At 39.0% G+C, this 13,423-nt stretch overlaps 1 pseudogene; it reads left to right on the plus strand.

Annotated features, from left to right (window-relative positions):
• The first annotated feature begins 197 nt into the window (after window positions 1-197).
• Window positions 198-574, plus strand: LOC126076474 (mitochondrial import inner membrane translocase subunit TIM14-like; annotated as a pseudogene).
• Window positions 575-13,423: the final 12,849 nt, after the last annotated feature.

Consider the following 13,423-nt stretch of genomic DNA (forward strand, 5'->3'; position numbering starts at 1 on the left):
AATTCCACATCTAGAAATCTATCTTAAAGAAAAAAAAAAAAATGTATAACATCAGATTGGGGTGCTGGTGCTTGGGCAGTTCATACTACCAATGGTGGCCATATCGCTGTTCCACAGAGGCGTGGGGTAGGTGGCTGCAGCCTCTGGGCTGGGACGAACTGTGCTCCCAGTGGAGGCACGGCAGCTGAGTTGGAGCCATGGCCAGTCCAGTGGTAGCAGTTGGACTGACCACTGCTGCTAAAGGATTTGCAGGTATGTACGTTTTACAAGCCATGAAGCATCTGGAACCTCAAGTAAAACAAGTTTTTCAAAATCTGCCTTCAGTGGTGGGTATTACAGAGGTAGGTTTGAACCAAAAATGACAAAATGGGAAGCAGCATTAATACTGGGTATAAGCCCTACTGCCAATAAAGGAAAGGTAAGAGATGTTCATCAATGAATTTTGCTCTTAAATCACTCAAACAAGGGAGGGCCTCCCTACGGAGCAGTCAAAATTAATGGAGTTAAAGATTTAGTGGAACCGAAACCCATTCTGTTGAGTCGAGTCAAGCTAAAAATGGAAGTAAATGTATGATGAATTTTAAAGACCACATTAGTTTATGTATATGAGCCCAATTTTTTATAATAAAATGTCTCAAAGCTTTGATTAAAAAAAAAATGTATAATATCTATCCACAAAAGTGCTTACTGTAACATTTTTTTATATTAGAATAAATGGAAAAGAACCTAAGTAAATAATGCCATAACCACACAATGGGTTATAAGTTGTCACAAAATATTGTTTGGAAAAGTGCTTTTAATAATTTAGAAAAATGATGTTATAAGATTATATTAAAATATATACAACTGTGTATAGGGTCGCAGTGGTTTTTTTTTTTTGTATATAGGGAATGATTTCAAATGTATACTACCCATCTACATCTATCATATACTGAAAAATGTCAGTAGAAAACAGACTAAACAATGAAAAGTTTACTACTGACACTAAAAAGTTAATAGATTATGGAATTATGGGATAATTTTTATTTTCCTCTTTTATACTTTTATAGCATGAACACTTATTATGTTTATACACAGAAGATAAAAACCAATACTTGTATTTTGTTTATTCATTTGTTTAATTAGAGATCATTTCTTCCAGAAAGTCTTCCTTGCATTTTTTAGGTTAGTTTTTATTAGGGATTGAATTGTGTCTCCCAAAAATGTGTGTCAACTTGACTAGGCCATGATTCCCAGTATTGTGTGACTGTTCACCATTTTGTCACCTGATGTGGTTTTCCTATGTGTTGTAAATTCTACCTCTATGATGTTAATGAGGCAGGATTAGAGGCAGTTATGTTAATGAGGTAGGACTCAATCTACAAGATTAGGTTGTATCTTGAGTCAATCTCTTTTGAGATATAAAAGAAAGAAGTGAGCAGAGAGACAGGGAAACCTCATCACCACCAAGCAAGAAGAGCCAGGAACATATGTCCTTTGGACTTGGAATCCTTGCACTGAGAAGCTCCTAGACTAGGGGAAGATTGATGACAAAGACCTTCCTCTAGAGTCAACAGAGAGAGAGAGCCTTCCTCTGGAGATGGCAACCGGAATTCATACTTCTAGCCTTCTAGACTATGAGAATAAATTTGTTTGTTAAAGCCATTCACTTGTGGTATTTCTGTTTATAGCAGCACTAGGTAACTAAGACAGTCTACAAGCATGTCTTGTGTTCTTATGGAAACCTTGGTAGCATAGTGATTAAGAGCTATGGCTGCTAACCAAAAAGGTCGGCAGTTCGAATCCACCAGGCACTCCTTGGAAACTGTATGGGGCAGTTCTACCCTGTCCTATAGGGTCGCTATGAGTCAGAATCAACTCGACGGCAAGGGGTTTTTTGTGTGTATGTGTTCTTACAGCACATTCTAACATCCTTACTATATTTACTAGAATTTTAAGGCAGATGACAGAGAACAGATCCACAAAGATTTCAGATAACAGAATTTCCAGACACATTTTATAAAACAAAGATGCACACTATGTTTAGAAAATAACCAGTAGTCTGCCCCTTTTGGAAATAGCACGCAAGTAATTCAGAGTAACTGTCCCTTACAGGACAACTAGAGAAACTAGACAAAACATGAAAGACATTTTCTTAAATGCAACAGACAGCTAGTAAGATAGTGAAGAGTTACTGTCCAGTATCTGGGAAGAGAAGGAAATCCAAGAGGTAAACTATATTCTGGAAAGGTGAGAAAAGAGGAGAAGGGAATTTTCTAGTTCTTTAAGACACAGCTGAGGAGCTTAGAGGCTGATCAGGGCTCTTAAAAGCTTGTGGGGCTAAAGGTTCAAAATTTGGTGTCCAGGGCCTTCCAAGGAAAAGTTACTGGTTGGGTCACAAAGGGCTGAATCCTAATAGTAAGAGTTATCAAAAAGTAGATCTACAGCACCACTTTCAAACACAGCTTCCAATGATCTCAATCACTGCAACTGAATTAAGGTGATCCTAAATTGTTGCCATCCCCAAGCACCTGGCAGAAATAAATGTAAATCTCCTCCAGTGGAAGATAACTTCACCATAGGCTTCAAATCATTTTTAAAAAGAAAATATTCAAATATAATGTCTGATACAAAATTAAAAAAAAAAATCAGATTCACAAGGAGTCAAGAGAATATGAACAGAAACCATTAGAAACAACATAGGGTTTCTAGATACAGGAGATATCACATTTGACTTTAAAATAACTGTTTACTATGTCCAAAGAAATAAAAGACAAAATTGAGAATCTGGGACCTGGGAGGACAGAGACACAGACACACACACACATATTTTTGAAAAAGAACCAAATAGGAATTCTAAAGCTGAATAATACCAAAATCGAGAGCTTAATAAACACACAAGAAAAACAAACCCCCTGTCATCAAGTTGACTCCGACTCATAGCAACCCTATAGGACAGAGTAGAACTGCCCCATAGGGTTTCCAAGGAGCGCCTGGTGGATCTGAAATACCAACCTTTTGGTTAGCAGCTGTAGCTCTTAACCACTAAAAATAAAATAATAATAATTATTATTTTTTTTTACCACTACACCACCAGAATTTCCTTTTAAAAGACAGTTCTTTCTAAAAGAGAGGTCATCCTTGATGCAACAGCTTACCTGAAAGAGAAATCTGATGTACTTCCAGTAGAGTGTGTACTCTATGTAATTATTTCAGAAAATCACTTGCTAGTCTGGCTCCAGGAAGTCTGTGTTAGAAAACAGATTGGCTAACCTGGTACAATTTTAACTTGCAATTTCTTATGGCCATATGTAATGCCAAGCCCCATGATTATGGTCACGTACTCCCTTCCCCATTTTTCTGTATAAAAAGCTTACTTCTTCCTCAGAACGTTGGAAAAGTTTGTGACTGCACACGGTGTTGCCAAAGTATGACTGTTTCTATTCCTCAATAAAACTCCTTTTCTTTCACTCCTAACAGAGTATGAGATTTTCAATTTTGATATCTCTGGTGTCAGAAGTGGAATTCAAAGGTGCACTGCCTTTTGTGACTGCCGAGGCATCAAGGACTCAGACTCTGGTACCAACTGACCTGTTTTTAGGCTATCCAGTTCTACGCGTTCTTGGGAGTCATCTTAAGGTAAATCATCTCTTGAATTTGAGCTTCACTTTCTTTGCATTGGTAGCTCTTCAAGTTTTACTGTGCATTTGCTTTAGTTCTTGCCAAGTAAAAAGTTCGTTCTCCTGCAGCGCAAACTACAATATTTACTGTAAGTTTGATGAATCATGGGGTATAGGACTGTCTCAGTATGGGGTATACTAATCTCAAGAAAGCAGCTGATTTTCCTTGTGGAATTTTGGCTCACCACATGGCCGAGAACTATGGTTCTAGGTCTTGTTTGTATTTGGATTTGTGTTTGAGCTCCCTAATTGTAAGGGGGAGAGAGAGAGAGCTTACACTCGGGAGGAAAAAGAGACAGGGGGTGGTGACATTCCCCAATACGATGGTCCCTATGTAGTTAAACTTTAAGCCAAGGAAATGACCCCTATAGGGGTCCCTAACTTGATAAAGTCCCTAACTTGGTAAGGTCCCTAACTTGATAAGTTGCCTGACTTGGCTGTTAAATGTTAACAGGGAGAGAGAAGAGAAAAAGGGTGTAAAAACCCTAAGAAAACGACTACTGGGGTTCTCAGACTCTCTCTATATCTGAATAGCCTGCTTGATGCTCCCTAGTTAAGTGTACTTTTGCTATTAACCCTCTGCCAACTAATAAAGCCCCTTGCTTGCTTGGTACTCTTGTCTCAGTGTTTGAATTCTTTCCTACACTGAAGACAAGAACCGAGGCTATTCTCCGGTAACATAATGACAGTTTGTTAAATCAGGGGACACTTTATGGTGCTTTCAAATTGGAGAGACTAGTATATTTAAGGCCTAAAATATGAGACTAGGTCTCTAGCTGGCAGAACGAATTAAGTCCAAAAAAGAATGAAACCAAAGTTTCAACCTAATTCTTCATACTCTTCAAAAATGAGCCTGTATTTCCTTCAGGAAGCTGGCTTGGGGTTCATGTTTAAAAACACTATAAGCTGAATATACTTGAAGTAAATTAAAATCTCAGTGATCGCTTTGGGAAAAAGAGTTCCCATTTGCATTGTCCTTCTCAGAGAATTTTTGTTTAATGCTCAGTTTAAGTCAAAGGATCTGTGTATAATCCTTCCATGTGAGACTCTGGCAAATTAATGAGTTTATCTAGGATCAGTAGTTCTGAATCCATCTCATCCGAGAATTGATGGGTTCATTTACAAAACTGCTAAAGAGTTTTGTATTCACTGGGTAATCGAAAGGTTAAAGAAAAGGCAAAACTGCTCTTCAAGAGAATGGTAAAAAAAAAAAAAAAGGGAAAGAATTTGGATATCTTTTGTCTTTCAAAATACCTAGACCAACTTAAACATATGTAAATGAATTGGGAAGATCCAGTCTTATCTTTCATCAAGAGTCAAAAGACACTGAGGGTGAGGCAGGATCATGCCTCCCCAGCTGCCAGCCTCTGAGGCCATGCAGCTCAAGGACCCCTCCCAACTAGGTTAAGACTGTTTAAGATAAAAGAAAATAAGAAAAATACTCTTACTATAGTTACCAGAAATTGGGTGGATCCCCATCATAAACTCCTCTGTCTGTAGTACTGTGGTAGCTTGCGTGTTGCTGTGATGCTGGAAGCTGTCACCAGTATTTCAAACAGTAGTAGGGTCAGGTAGACAGGTTTCAGTGGAGCTTCCAGACTAAGACAGATTAGGAAGAAAGATCTGGCACTCTACTTCTGAAAAAATTGGCCAATGAAAACCTTATGAATATCAGTGGATATAGTGCTGGAAGATGAGACCCTTAAGTTGGAAGGCACTCAAAATAGTACAGGAAAAGAGCTGCCTCCTCAAAGTAGAGTTGACCTTAATGACGTGGAGGGAATAAAGTTTTTGGGACCTTCATTTACTGATGTGGCATGACTCAAAATGAGAAGAAACAGCTGGACACGTCCATTAATAATTGGAACGTGCAATGTAGAAAGTATAAATCTAGGAAAATTGGAAGTTGTCAAAAATGAAATGGAATGCATAAAGGTTGATACTCTAGGCAATAGTGAGCTGAAATGGAATGGTATTGGCCATTTTGAATCAATCATATGGTCTACCACGTTGGGACTGACAAATTGAAGATGAATGGTATCACATTCAATATCAAAGAAAATATTTCAAGATCTATCCTTAAGTACGAAACTGTCAGTAATAGGATAATATCCGTATGCTTAGAAGGAGGACCAGTTAATATGACTATTATTCAAATTTATGCACCAACCACTAACACCAAAGATGAAAAAACTGAAAATTTTTACCAACTTCTGCAGTCTGAAATTGAACAAACATGCAATCAAGATGCATTGATAATTACTGGTGATTGGAATGTGAAAACTAGAAACAAAGAAGAAGGATCCGTAGTTGAAAAATATTGCCTTGATGACAGAAATGGCGCTGGAGATCGCATGACAGAGTTTGCGAGACCAATGTCTTATTCATTGCAAATACATTTTTTCAAGAACATAAACAATGACTATATACATGGACCTTGCCAGATGGAATACACAGGAATCAAATCAACTACATCTGTGGAAAGAGATGATGGAGAAGCTCAATATCATCAATAAGAACAAGGCCTGAGGCTGACTGTGGAACAGACTATCAATTGCTCATACGAAGTTCAAGTTGAAGCTGAAAAAAATTAAAATAAAAAATTAAAACAAGTCCACAAGAGTCAAAGTACAACCTTGCGTATTCCCCACCTGAATTTAAAAACCATCTCAAGAATAGATTTGACGCATTGAACACTAATGACTGAAGACCAGAGGAGTTGTAGGATAACATCAAGGACACCAAACACGAAGAAAGCAAGAGGTTATTAAAAAGACAGGAAATAAAGAAAAGGCCAAAATGGATTTCAGCAAGGGACTCTGAAACTTGTTCTTAACAATGAGCAACTAAAGTGAATATATGAAATGATGAAGTAAAAGTGCTAACAGAAGATTTCAAAGGGTGGTGCCAGAAGACAAAGTAGAGTATCATAATGAAAGGTGCAAAGATATGGAGTTAGAAAACCAAAAGGGAAGAACTTGCTTGGCATTTCTCAAGCTGAAAGAACTGAAGAAAAAATTCAAGCCTCAAGCTGCAATTCTGAAGGATTCTATTGCCAAAATATTGAAGGAAGCAGGAAGTATCAAAAGAAGACAGAAGGAACATAGAGTTACTGTACCAAAAAGGAAAACTCTGGTGGCATAGTGGTTAAGTGCTACGGCTGCTAAGCAAGAGGCTGGCAGTTCGAATTCGCCAGGCGCTCCTTGCAAACTCTATGGGGCAGTTCTACTCTATCCTATAGGGTCGCTATGAGTCAGAATTGACTCGACAGCAGTGGGTTTGGGTACCAAAAAAGAACTGGTCAATGCTCAACTGTTTCAGGAACGTCTTAGTCATCTAGTGCTGCTATAACAGAAATACCACAAGTGGACGGCTTTAACAAAGAGAAGTTTATTTTCTCTCAGTCCAGTAGGCTAGAAGTCCGAATTCAGGGTGCTGGCTCCAGTGGAAGGCTTTCTCTCTCTGTTGGCTCTGGAGAAAAGTTCTTGTCACCAGTCCTCCCTTGGTCTGGGAGCATCTCAGTGCAGGAACCTCAGGTCCAAAGGACGCACTCTGCTCCCAGTGCTGCTTTCTTGGTGGTAAAAGGGCCCCTGTTTCTCTCTTTTATATCTCAAAGAGATTGGATTAAAACACTATCTAATCTATCTCATCAATATAATTGCCACTAATCCATCTCATTTCATCATAGTGATAGGATTTACAAAACATAGGGGAATCACATAAAATGGTGGATAATCACACGATACTGGGACTCATGGCCCAGCTAAGTCGACAGATATTTTGGGAGGGCACAATCCAATCCATGACAAGGAGGTAGCATATGAAATAGAACCAGTGGTACTGAAGGAAGAAGTCCAAGCTGCACTGAAGGTACTGGCGAAAAATAAGGCTCCTAGAATTGGCGGAATACCAACTGAGATGTTTCAGAAATGAACGCAGTATTGTGTGTGCTTACTTATCTATGCCAAAAAATTTGGAAGACAGCTGCCTGGCCAACCAACTAGAAGAGACCCATATTTGTGCCCGTCCCAAGGAAAGATGATCCAATAGAATGTGGAAACTATTGAACAGTATCATTCATACCACATGCAAGTAAAATGCTGCTGAAGATCATTCAGAAGCAGATGCAGCAGTGCATAGACAGGGAACTGGCAGAAATTCAAACCAGGTTTAGAAGAGGACATGGAACCAGGGATATCATTGCTGATGTCAGATGGATCTTGGCTGAAAGCAGAGTACCAGAAAGGTGTTTACACGTGTTTTATTAAGTATGCAAAGGCATTTGATGGTGTGGATCAAAACAAATGTTGGATAACATTGGGAAGAATTGGAATTCCAAAGCACTTAATTGTGCTTATAAGGAACCTATCTGTACATAGACCAAGAAACAGTCATTTGAACAGACAAAGGATATACTGCATGGTTTAAAATCAGGAAAGGTGTGCATCAGAGTTTTATCCTTTCAACACTTATTCAATCTACATGCTGAACAAATTATCTGAGAAGCTGGACTATATGAAGAAGAACGGGGCATCAGGATTGGTGGAAGACTCATTAACAACCTGCATTATGCAGATGACAAAACCTTGCTTGCTACAAGTGAAGGGGACTTGAAGAGCTTACTGATGAAGATCAAAGACTACAGGCTTCAGTATGGACTGCACCTCCACATAAATAAAACAAAAATCCTCACAACTAGTCCAATAAGGAACATCATGATAAATGAAGAAAAGATTAAAGTTGTCAAGGATTCCATTTTACTTGTATCCATAATCAACGCCCATGGCAGCAGCTGTCAAGAAATCAAAAGGTGCATTGTATTGGACAAATCTGCTGTGAAAGACCTCTTTAAAGTGTCATAAAGCAACAATGTCACTTTGTGGACTAAGGTGCACCTGATCCAAGCCATGGTATTTTTAATTGCCTCATGTCATGCAAAAGCTGGACAATGAATAAGGAAGACCAAAGAAGAATTCATGCCTTTGAATTACGTTGTTGGTGAGGTATACTGAATACACCATGAGCTGCCAGAACAACAAAAAAATACGCCTTGGAAGAAGTACAGCCAGAATGCTCCTTAGAAGCAAGGAAGCGAGACTTCATCTCATGTTCTTTGGACGTGTTATCAGGAGGGATCAGTTCCTGGAGAAGGACATTATGCTTCGTAAAGTAGGCGGTCTGTGAAAAAGAATAAGACTCTCAATGAGATGGATTGACACAGTGGCTCCAACAATGGGCTCAAGCATAGTAACAATTGTGACGATAGTGCAGCACTGGGCAGTGTTTTGTTTTGTTGTATACAGGGTCACTATGAATTGGAACTGACTCGAAGCCACCTAACAACAGCAAGTCTAGATCTGCATTTCAGGGGTACAATCATTTGGCTTCTATTTTTGTGCCTGAAACAGGATTAGAAGATGTTATGGTTCATTTCAAAATTCTGACTAAATATGTTCAGGGTGTTTTAAACGATTCTGCCCATGGGCTCCAAGTAATGAATGAAATGACTATGATGAGAAAAGTAGTTCTTCAAAACTGAATGGCCCTCCTTATTACTGCACAAAGAGGTACCTGTGATGGTTAAGGTTATGTGTCAACTTTGCTAGGCCATGATTCTCAGTGGTTTATCAGATATTATGTAATCATCCTCCATTTTATGATCTGAAAACGTGAGCCAGCAGCCTGCCATATGGCCTGCCAATTTTGGGTTATTCTTCCTCATATCGCTCACATCAACTCTAATATTGTGCAGCCCAAATTACTAAAATATTACCTAAATTTAATCAAATACTCTAAAGAATATTTTTCACAGGTTAAATAAGCCTCTAATGACCAAAAGCCAGAACTTCAAAGCCTGCCCAATGTTGCTTCAGGAGAGTATGCATATTTTAAGAGATATCAACTGAAGGTCTCCTTGGAGCCCTGTTGGAAGGGACCATACCTGGTCCTCCTCACCAACCCATGTGATGCCAAACTAGAGAGAGTCAAACCTTGGATCTATTTGTCATAATTAAGGAAAGCCAAGACACCTGTGTGGGCTAGCCAACTCTCTAGAGAACTAAAGATTACTTTGAGAGGCTCCGAGGGCCAGAAGTAGATGACATCTGAGGTAGACAGCTAGTCCCAAGATCATGGAACAAGACTGCATGCATGTTGCTGAAGTCTGTGGACTCTGCCTAATAATTGCTGCTGTTTTAATGCTGCTAGTTTTGTTATATGACTGTGGTTTAATCTCTTGGTAAGACTTGTACAACATGAAATTCGGTTTAAACTTTGTTCTTCTCTTCATAGCAATTCCATCTGAGGCTTGGGACAAAACACTTTTGTTAAGTTGGTCCAATCAGTAGTAAGTGCCAGTGATTTGACTGAATGCTGGATCTGTCACCCCAATCCACCATCGGGATGTGAAAATTCAGATCCATGAGCGTCTCCAATATCAAATTATAGTCTTGGTGCCTGAAACAGTTATTAATCTTAATGTTGCCATGGCATCTCCCTGGATTTTTGGTTCAACCTCAAGTACCATGTTTCAATATAACCCGTGTTGTAAGCCAGGAACTGAATTGTTTTAGATACAGAAATTTACCTGGCCTTTATCACAGTTTTAGCACATTAGTATGGTATTGCCAAACTGATATCCCAATCCAAACTACTGATTCCCCAGGGCATTTCGGCACCTTACACCTGCATACAACTCAACTGCCATATTGTCTAAATGGAATCCAGACAGAACCTAACAATCTGTCCCCTCTTTGTATTAAACTACGGAGTCCAGTAAAATTAGGATGATTACCCATTTGTGACAATCCTTCTACTGAAAGTTGGTTTGAGCAGGTTAACAGAACTATTCCTTTCCCAGATAATTATATTGGAAATGGGATGATCTACATTCCCCATGGATATGTATTTTTCTGTGGAAGAATCCTATTATGGCACCATGAGACAGCCTAAACCTAGTGACAAGCCCTATGCTTGGGCACTGCCCTGTTTAGATGGTTGGAGACTGTGGGGTCAATGTACATTAGGGCTTTTAGGAGCTCCCCTAAATATTCACACTCCTATAATGAAAGTGGAAACCCTGGTGGCATAATGGTTAAGTGCTATGCTTGCTAACCAAAAGGTCGGCAGTTTGAATCCGCCAGGTGCTCCCTGGAAACTCTACAGGGCAGTTTTACTCTGTTCTATAGGGTCACTATGAGTCGGAATCGACTAGACGGCAGCGGGTTTGGTTTTTGGTTTTATAATGAAAGTATGCATTAGACGAATGATTTGAAAAATCTCAGTAAGAATCAAAGGTACAATATGTTATCCTCTAATCTAACAGCTGGCAAACCTGGAATGGGTTGGGTATCTCTTCAGGCACTCCTGTCTAATTATGGTATTCTCCGACTTGAGAATCAATTCAGAACCTATCTGCTACAATGGCTCAAATCACTGGTGATGTTGCAGATGGAACAGCTGCTCAACCAAGATCTTTAGGATTCCTTGCTAAAGTTTTATTCGATAACAGAATAGCTCTAGATTTCCTTTTCACTCACAAGGTAGAATCTGTGCTATTGCCAATACCTCCTGTTGTGCCTGGATTAATAACACAGGAGAAGTAGAACAAGATATCAGAAAAATTCACTAACAAGCTACTTAGCTACATTCAATAACTCCTACGCCCAATTCTCCTTTTCCTAGATATCTTTAGCTGATTATCGAACGGTATTGGTTCTTGGCTACCTTCTATATTGCAAACAGCTTTAATTATCTTGATTACTGTAATAATTATTTTAGGACTAATCAAATATATTATGAAATGTTTGTCTAATGCCCATAACCAAACTACTAAATCCCTTGCTATGCAGACAGTTACATCTATTTTTGAAGCTATACCCTTAGAGAAAACTGATTTCATGCCTTGAGTTGGTCAAGACAGTTTCAGGAGGATGTTTGCACAGCGTGGCCCAGGAAGAATGTATTACGTAGTATTTCCAAAAATTGCTTGCTAGTTTGGCTCCAGGAAATCCGTGTTAGAAAACAGATAAGCTAACCTCGCAAAATTTTAACTTGTGATTGTCTTGTAACCATGTGTAATCCCAGGCCCCCATATTATGGTCACAAAGTCCTTTCCCCATTTTTTTTTGTATAAAAAGTTCACCTTTCCCTCCGAATGTTGGAACACTTTATGACTACACACTGTGTTACCCAGCTACAGGTGTTTTCATTCTGCAATAAAACTCCTTTTCTTTCACTCCTAACAGACTACAAGGTTTTCAACTTTGACAGTACTTTCACATAAACTACCTTATCAACCTTCACAGCAACTCTGAGATAGATATTACATTATCTTCATTTCATAGTATTCTGTATATGTGAGTACAAAACTAAAAACCCACCAAAACTATCAGTTATCTATTACTTAAATAATAACTGTGGGTAGTATAAAAATTTTAATAATAGGTTTTTGACATTGGACTAGGTGTTTCATACACTGTATTTAATCTTCATAACAATCCTATGAGTTTTCCGGCCTGTTTAGTGTGGGTTTTTTCCTAAAAAATTTGGATTAGTTGCCAATATTTGAGGATCAGAGGTATTCCATAAAAATCCGCGTTCCAGGCTTCTCTTAAAATACTGAAGATCTATTCACTCTGGGGCTGCATCCCTGTACAGGAGAAATGGACTGCAGCAGAGTTGCAGCTGCCCTCCAGATTCAAAGGCATTTAAATTGGTTCCTCCCATCACTGTTAAGTTTGTGGCTGGGGCAATGGTATTAACATATGGAAGAAGATAAAGAGCTGTGATAGTAGTAGTAGTAGTAGCAACAGCAGCAGCAGCAACAACAAAAATCCAAAAATGAAACCTATTTTTGCTGCTGAGTCAATTCCGACTCATAGCAACCCTACAGGACAGAGTAGAACTGTCCCATAGGGTTTCCAAGGAGCAGCTGGTGGATTCGAACTGCTAACCTTTTGGTTAGCAGCTGAACACTTAACCACTCCACCAGGGCTCTGTAACAGCAGCAGCAGTATGAAGTTTCTATAAAAGGGCACAGGTGTATCCCCAGAGGGAGTCTCAATCAAGGGTGTTTTGGCTCTCCCTTGTACCAAAGTCATTCACCCTTGATAAGGAATTCTGTAATCTTTGTTTTAATTCTTCTACAAAAATAATTACTAAGACTTGCTCTACCATGTGCCTAAACTACCAGAGAGAATGTGCTACTGATCATTTAAGCATTTTGCTTCCTAAGATAATTTTTTATAAACAATTAGAAATTAATAAATTGGCAACCCCATATCCATCACAGTTCACAGATACTTTGGTTAGCTTGAGTCCATATCCCAGGTCGTGATTACCCTTGTCTCTGACAAGACCCACAGGACTCAGCTGAGGCTTCTGTTGACCCTCCCTTAGAAAGCACTACTAGTAACCTTCTATAAATTTCTCCAGTTCTTTCCTCCATAAACTTTTGGAGCACCAAGACAGCAAAGAGTGAATATATCCCGTTAGCTACTACCTTATTTCTCTGTTCCCCATTATAGCGATGCTCTTTGAAAGTGGTTTGTATTTGCTCCCATTCTCTATTCAACCCATTCTCTATTCAACCCATTCTCTTTTGTTCCTACCACTCCACACATAAACCTTTCAAGGTCACCAATGTCCTTGATAATACTAAATCCAATGGTCACTATTCAGTCTCTACTCAGTCAACCCATTTGCAGCATTTGACACAACTAAACACTCTTGAAATACTCCTTTCACTTCGTACTGGACACCAT

This window comes from Elephas maximus, chromosome 4 (assembly GCF_024166365.1).
Source record: "Elephas maximus indicus isolate mEleMax1 chromosome 4, mEleMax1 primary haplotype, whole genome shotgun sequence".
NCBI classification, from domain to species: domain Eukaryota; kingdom Metazoa; phylum Chordata; class Mammalia; order Proboscidea; family Elephantidae; genus Elephas; species Elephas maximus.